A 7,715-nucleotide genomic window follows, 5' to 3' on the forward strand; every position below is an offset into this window, starting at 1 on the left:
GATAAATTCCTATAAATATACCATCTTCCACTGAGATTGGTGTGGCTCAGTTGGTTGGGCATTGTTCCCCAAAGTGAAAGGTCACTGCTTCAATTCTTGGTCAGGGCACATGCCCAGGTTTCAGTTTGATCCCCTGATGGGGTGTATATGAGAGGCAATCAATCAATGTGTCTCTCTCACATCAATGTTTCTCTCCCTCTCTTTCTCTTCTCCTCTCTCTGAAAATAGATAAATAAAATCTTTAAAGAAAAACACACACACCATCTGAGTCTGAATCAAGAAGCATCAGAAAATCTGAAAAACTTACAACAAATAAAACCAAAGCAGCAATTAAAAAATTCCCAACAAACAAAAATCTTGGACAAAATAGCTTTACAGGTGAATTTATTTTAGTATAAAGTTTTTATATAGAGAATTTGCCAGTTGGACTCAGTTCAGATGATCCCAATTTTGCTGGCAACACCCAAAGCATCATAGTCTGGAGCCAGTTGAATATATGCCTTCTCTCCATCATGCCTGCTCAAGGTGTTGACTTTGACCACGTCAGTGTCATAGAGCTTCTTCACAGCCTTTTTGTTCTGGTGCTTGTTGGCCTTGACATCCACGATGAACACTAGTGTATCACTTGCTACTGTCTTCTTCATGGCTAACTCAGTAGTCATTGGGAATATGATGATAGCATAGTGGTCAAGCTTGTTTCTCCTGGGGGCAGGCCCTCTTCTGAGGATATTTAGGCTGTCTTTGGAGCTGCAGTGTCTTAGGCCTTCAGAAGGTGGGTGACATGTAGATCTTATTTTTCTTGTGTCCGTGGTTGTCTTTTATCACTGCTTTCTTTGCCTTCAAAGCCTTTGCCTTGACTTTGGCTGGGAAGGGGTAGTGGCTTCGTTCTTTGCTTTGGGCACCATCTTCAAGAAAACTCTTTACAGGTGAGTTTTACTAGACATTCAAAGAAGTATACCTATTCTTCTCAAACTATAACAAAAAATTCAAGAGGAAGAAAGACTCATAAGTTCATATTACAAGGAAACCATTACCCTAATTCAAAAATCAAATAAAGAAACAAAAGTATAGGCCAATAACCCTGATGAATATAGATGCAAAAATCCTCAACAAAATATTAGCAAACTGAACAAAAAGATCTTACATTTTGATCAAGTGGGATTTATACCTGGGCTGCATGGTTGGTTCAATACCCACAAATCAATTAATATAATACATCACACAAACAAAATGAAGAATAAAAATTATAAGATTGTATTAATAGGTGAAGAAAAAGCATTTGGCAAAACCTAGCACCCATTTTTTGAGAAAAATTCTTAGCAAAGTGGGAATAGAGGGAACATGCTGCAACACAATAAAGGCCAGATATGACAAACCCACAGCTAACACTATACGCAATGGGAAAAAAATCTAAAAGCATTTCCTATAAGATCAGGAACAAGACAGGGATGTCGTCTAGTTTTACCACTCTTAGTCAAAAGGGTCCTGGAAGTCTTGGCCACAGCAATCAGATAAGAAGAGGAAATAAATCTGCTTGCAAAGGAAGAAGCGAAACTGTCATTATTTGGAGACTCCATGATACTACTACAGGGACCCCAAATATTCCACCTGAAAACTACTAGAACTGATAAATGAATTCACTAAAGTAGCAGGATACAAAATAAGTATTCAACAAACCATTGCATTTTTATACACCAATAATGAACTATCAGAAAGAGAAACAAACAAAAAATCCCATTTACAATTACAAAAGAATAGAAAATCTAGGAACAAATTTAACCAAGGGGATAGAAGAGCATACGTGGAAAATTATAAGACATTGAAAAAAGAAGCTGAAGAAGACACAAATAAATGAGTGCACATACCATGCTCATGGAAAGAAAGAATTAACACTGTTAAAATGTTCACAATACCCAAAGCAATCAATAGATTTATTGTAATCCCTACAAAAATACCAATGGTGTTTTTTACAGAACTAGAAAAATAATTCAAACATTTATAGAAAACCACAAACCATCCCTAACAGCCAAGTAATCTTAAGAAAGAACAAAGTTGTAGGTATTGAACCACCTGACGTCAAACTATACTACAGTAATACAGTGATCAAAACAGCATAATAATGGCATAAAAACAGACATACAGAACACTTGAACTGAATAGAGTCCAGAAATAAATGCCTATATGATCAATTAATATTTGACAAAGGAGGCAATAAATGGTGTAGGGAAAATAAGACAAATACATGCAAAACAAATAAAACTAGATCACTTTCTTACACCATATGCAAGAATAAAGTCAAAATGGATTAAAGACAAACATAAGACATGAATCTAAAAAACTCCTAGAAGAAGCCATGCGGAGTAAAATCTCTGACATTTCTGTAAGCAATATTTTCTTTCTGATATATCTCCTTGGCAAAGGAAAAAAAGACAAAAATAAACAAATAGGACCACATTAAACTAAAATGGTTCACACAGCAGAGTCACCAGCAAATATACGAGATAATCTACTAAATGGGAGAAGAACTATATCTTACTTTATGAAGACAACAATGAACAGATACTATTTGAGATACTTAAGGAAGATATAATCATTAATAGGAGAAAACTTGTAGTGAATAGAATAAATATTTCTGTACTATAGGATGTAAATACTATGTACAGGCTATTTACCTAATAACAAAGATTTAATTAATGTAATTATCATAGAACTCAAAATTTAGAGCAAATACAATATAGGTGTAATAAAAACAATGATGCTTAAATTATCCTCAATAGTGCATACCAATTATGAATAACAATACAATGTTACAAAATTGTTTCATAAAACTGTTGCCGAAAAAGTTTTATAATATTATTTATTTTATAAAATACTGCCTATATTATTGAAAATAGTTCTCTGAGGACATTTTATACTAAATAAATAAAAGTGTTTTATTAGCTAGTGAAATACAAGGAAGAAATTAAAAGTTTTAAAGAAAGAGAAATAACACATTTCAAAATGAGTCTTGAAGGTAAATATGTTCTATTTGCTATGTTTACTATTGAGCATAAAATATCAAGACAAACTAGTAAAGAAAATTTATGAAAAAACATAAAAGTAATCAGATATCTTAGATTTAAATAACAGCTCTGCACATACAATGCCATATTTTGTTTGGTTATTTATTTATTTTACTTCAAATCAGGCCCTATTATTGGCATACCATTTTATACACTTACTCTAGGCACGTGACAAAATTCTCTCAGCAGTAAAACATATATCCTAGAATAATCTTAGGTTACTTTACAGAACTACTTCCTAAGTTCACAGACCACCTGCCTTATTGTCTATCTTTGTGTTCAGTTAATCATTCCAGTTCCCCTGTTTCATTACCATTTTAACCTTTAACCAATCATAATTAAAACAGAGCTGAGGATACACAGCATTCTTGACCTCATCTATTACAGACCACATATTTTTTTCCTACAAATGTTCATTGCATGTGCTCCAAATTTAACATTTTCATAAAATATTTTGACAAAGATGTACGACTGGAGAATAAATTCAACTTTAACCATGTTTCAAGTCCATTTCCAAATATGAAAGCAAATATCTTAACAAATCCTAGAATGTACTTCTAAACTACATTTACATGTATATATTCCTGAAATATACACATTAATTTAATTGACTAATATTGTTATATAAGTACAGCTAAAATAAGAAAATAGTAGATTTTAGAAAAAGAGTTTGCTATGAAACGTTAAGGAGGGATATTATTTGATTTATAATTTTAATTTAATCATCACAGAAATACTGTTTTACTGGCTTATTGGACCAGGTGCTATAATAGGCACTGGGGATGCAGTAGTGAAAAAGTGGAAAAAAATAGTGCCTATTTTAAGGAACTTATTTTATAGTAGAAAAACATTTAATTTAAATATATATTTATTATAATAGTATAGCCCTGGCTGGTGTGGCTCAGTGGACTGAGTGCTGGCCTGTGAACCGGTCACAGGTCATAGAATATTAAATGTTTAAAGACTGAAAACTTCATCTTTAAGATCATGAACAAGTCAAGAAAGCTCACTCTTGCCAGTTCTATTCAACTTAGTACTGGAAGTCTGAGGAATAGCAATTACTCACAAAAAAGAAATAAAAATCATACAAATTGGAAAACAAAAGTAAAATGATCTCTGTTCATAAGCACAATCTTATATGTTCAAAACCCTAGGCTGTACACAAAAATGTTACAACCTTAAATCTATTCAGCAAAGTTAGAGAACAAAGTCAACATGAAAAATGAGTTGTGTTTCAATACTCTAACAATGACTACTCTTAATAGATGTTACAAAAACAACCCCATTTACAACAGCACCAAAAACAATGAAATACTTAGGAATAAACTTAACCTAGGAGGTAAACCATTTGTACACTGAAAACTACAAAACACTGATGAAGAATTTAAAAGAAATACAAATAAATAAAAAAGTCCTATGTTCATGAATTTAAATCTTACTTTTGTTAAAACGTCCACAAAAGTCAGAAAGATGTACAGATTCAATGGAATCCCAAAGAGGTTTTTGGTTTTGTTTTTTTTTTGCATAAATTCAAAAAATCCTAAAATTCATGTAGAATCTCAAGGGGATGTAAATACCTAAAATTATCTTGTAAAAAAAGAACAAAGTTGGCAGGCTCATACTTTCTAATTTCAAAACATACTACAAAACTAAAGTAATCTAGCTTTGTAATTGGTTGAGCATAAATACAGACATACAAACCAATGGAATACAATAGAGACTCCAGAAATAAACCCTCACACATATGGTCAAATGAGCTTCACCTAGGTTCCAAGACCACATGGTCTCTTCAACAAATAGGACAACAAGAAAACTGGATATCCACATATAAAGGAATCAGTTGGACCCTTATATATTATATACAAAATTAACTTAAAATAGGTTAAAGACCTAAATATAAGATTATACAAACTCCTAGAAGAAAACATCATGGAAAAGCTTCATAAATGTAGATTTGGCAATGATTTCATGGATATTACACCCAAAGCTCAAAAGCAAAAGCAAAATAGAAGTATGGGAGTACATCAAACTCAAGCCTGAACACATCAAAGGAAATCATCAACTGAGTGTAAAGGCAACCTATGAAGTGAGGGAGAATTTTTGGAAAATCATAAATCTGACAAGGGTTTAGTATCATGAAAATATAAACCTACAACTCAACAGCAATGACAACAGTAACTTGATTTTAAAATGGTTAAAAAGCCTGGCTAGTGTGGTTCATTTCAGTTTGTCCTGCAAACCCAAAAGTAACCAGTTCAACTCCTGGTCAGGGCGCATGCCTGTGTTGCAGTTCAGTTCCCGGTTGGGGTGCATGCAGAAGGCAACCAATTAATGTTTCTCTCTTGCATGAAGGTTTCTCTCCCTCTCTTCCTCTCTCCCATCCCTTCTCTCTAAAATCAAAAATAAAATAAAAAATTAAAAAGTGAGCAAAAGACTTAGATACTTCTCCAAAGAGGATATACAAATAGCCAACAAGCATATGTCAAGATGCTCAACATCACTAACCACCAGAAAAATGCAAATAAAAACTGTATCACCTCACACCCATTAAGATAATCACTATTAAAAAATAAAAAACAAAACCAAAAATAAAAACAAAATGATAACAGAGAATGTGTTGGCAAAGTTGTGAAGAAATTGTAAGCCTTGTTGAAACTACTGCACAAGTTTGTAGGAATGTAAAATTATACAGCTTCTCTGGAAAACAAAACTGAGATACCTTAGTCAATTAAATATGGAATCACTGCATTATCTTGCAATTTCACCTTCAGATATATACCCCAAGGAGATATTTGATATTTATGTTCATTGCAGCATTATTCATAATAGCCAAGGGATGGAAGGAAATGCTGATTAACCTCTAGGTTTACACTGACCTCATCATTACCCTCTAATTAGGCATGATTTTCTTCACGTGTCAGCTTATCTGATAAAATTATTTTCCTTTTTCAGAGAAATGTAATGTTTATTTTCAGAATTACCTTCAACCCAACCTGGCATTCAGTAATATTAACCTGTGACTGTGTTAGTAAGATTGTCCTAATTTTTCAATGAAAAGTATATCAGCACCATTTTTTTTTGAGGACTTAATTGTAGTAACCTAGGGCTTCTATTGGACTCATGGGCATGGACAACAGTGTGGTGATTGCTAGGAGGGGGAGTGGTATAAGGGACTAAATGGTAATGGGAAAAATACATAAAGGTTAAATCTAAGTAAATAAATACATAAAATGTTGATTGTGTGAGAACATATAATAGACACCATAACAACTTCTTAAAAATACCATTTGTGCTGGGAGAGAGAGGCTTGCTATGAAGTATAACAAAAACAAAGAGGGGAGAAAAATCAATTGCAAAAATATTGGAGCATATGAGTTTCCATGTTAATGCAGTTTTTTATTATTGTTTAATAACAGTTGTCCCTATCCCCCCCACCATTACTCTCCCCTGCCCCACCCACCTCCCACATGCAATCCTCCCCTTTGTTGTCTTTGTCTGTGGGTCCTGTATACGGGTCCCTTGACTTAATACAGTCTTAAAAATCATAACAGTTACCTGCAGTGTTAGAAATTCTGCTGACAAATATAAACTGGCATGTGAGTACTTAAAGTGGAATAATTTACAGGAAAATATTAGCTGAGAGAATCCATAATTGAAGCAGCTTTCTCAAAAAGCAAATAAATAAAAATGCTTTCAGACCAAGAACACAGTCACAAAGCCTTCCACCTGTTGGTGACATCGTATCCCCAGGCATTTGAGATCCAAACCTTGTAATCACTGTCAATTCCTTGCCCTCCTTCAGAATAGGTATTTAGCATCCAAGTACTGTTTATTTTTTATCTATAACATTACTCCATTTGGCTTATAATATTCTCTTTTCCTTTCCATTGTCATTGTCCCAGTTCAGATTTTCAGTACATTTCTGAGATCACTGAAATAGGCACCTAATTGGTTTCTCTGCTTCATCTTTCGTATCTTCAGTCCTTTCTACACATTTATTTCAGATTAATCTTTTTAAAGCATTGCCCACATCATGTTATTATCCCACTAAAAAGCCTGTCATGGTTCCACATTGCTCTAGTAATCATAGAATTTGTCACCCAATCTGGAGACATTTGGGAGTGAAAGAGGCATAATTAATAATTCGCCCTTGTGTGACAGGTGTAAACTAGGATTGTCCTGGCTGGACAGAGACGTCTGATCCTCCTACCCATTGCCACAAACCACCATGACTCTCCCCAACCTATAATTCTATTCAAAATTTCCACATTTTTAAGACAACCTGTATCCTGACTACTCACCTCAGTTTTCACATCAGTAAATTGTCAGTTTCACTGCTTGGTTTTTGTGAGAATACAATGCCAAAGTGTACAAACACATGGAACATAGACACTCAAGTAATGTCACTATCTGTCATATGTAATCCACACTATTAAAAATATAGAATATCTACTCTCAACGTGTTCCCAACAGAGAGCACTGGCAATGGGTGCATTGTAGGTAGTTTTACTTCTACTGATACTAATTAATTAGCATGTTTTCAACAATCGTTTAGAGAAGCCTCTGTAGAACTTTCCATTATTTACTTTTACCTTTTAACTATGGTAAATCTATTGAATCAATAAAATAGTTATTTTGGATGGGGGTAAATAA

General features: G+C 33.6%; 1 pseudogene; it reads right to left on the reverse strand.

The window, feature by feature from the left end:
• Positions 1-434: 434 nt before the first annotated feature.
• On the reverse strand, positions 435-905 carry LOC123814162 (annotated as a pseudogene).
• Between the last annotated feature and the right edge of the window lie 6,810 nt (positions 906-7,715).

The sequence above is a fragment of the Phyllostomus hastatus genome, unplaced genomic scaffold (assembly GCF_019186645.2).
Source record: "Phyllostomus hastatus isolate PE091 unplaced genomic scaffold, TTU_PhHast_1.1 phas_contig_159, whole genome shotgun sequence".
Classification (NCBI taxonomy): domain Eukaryota; kingdom Metazoa; phylum Chordata; class Mammalia; order Chiroptera; family Phyllostomidae; genus Phyllostomus; species Phyllostomus hastatus.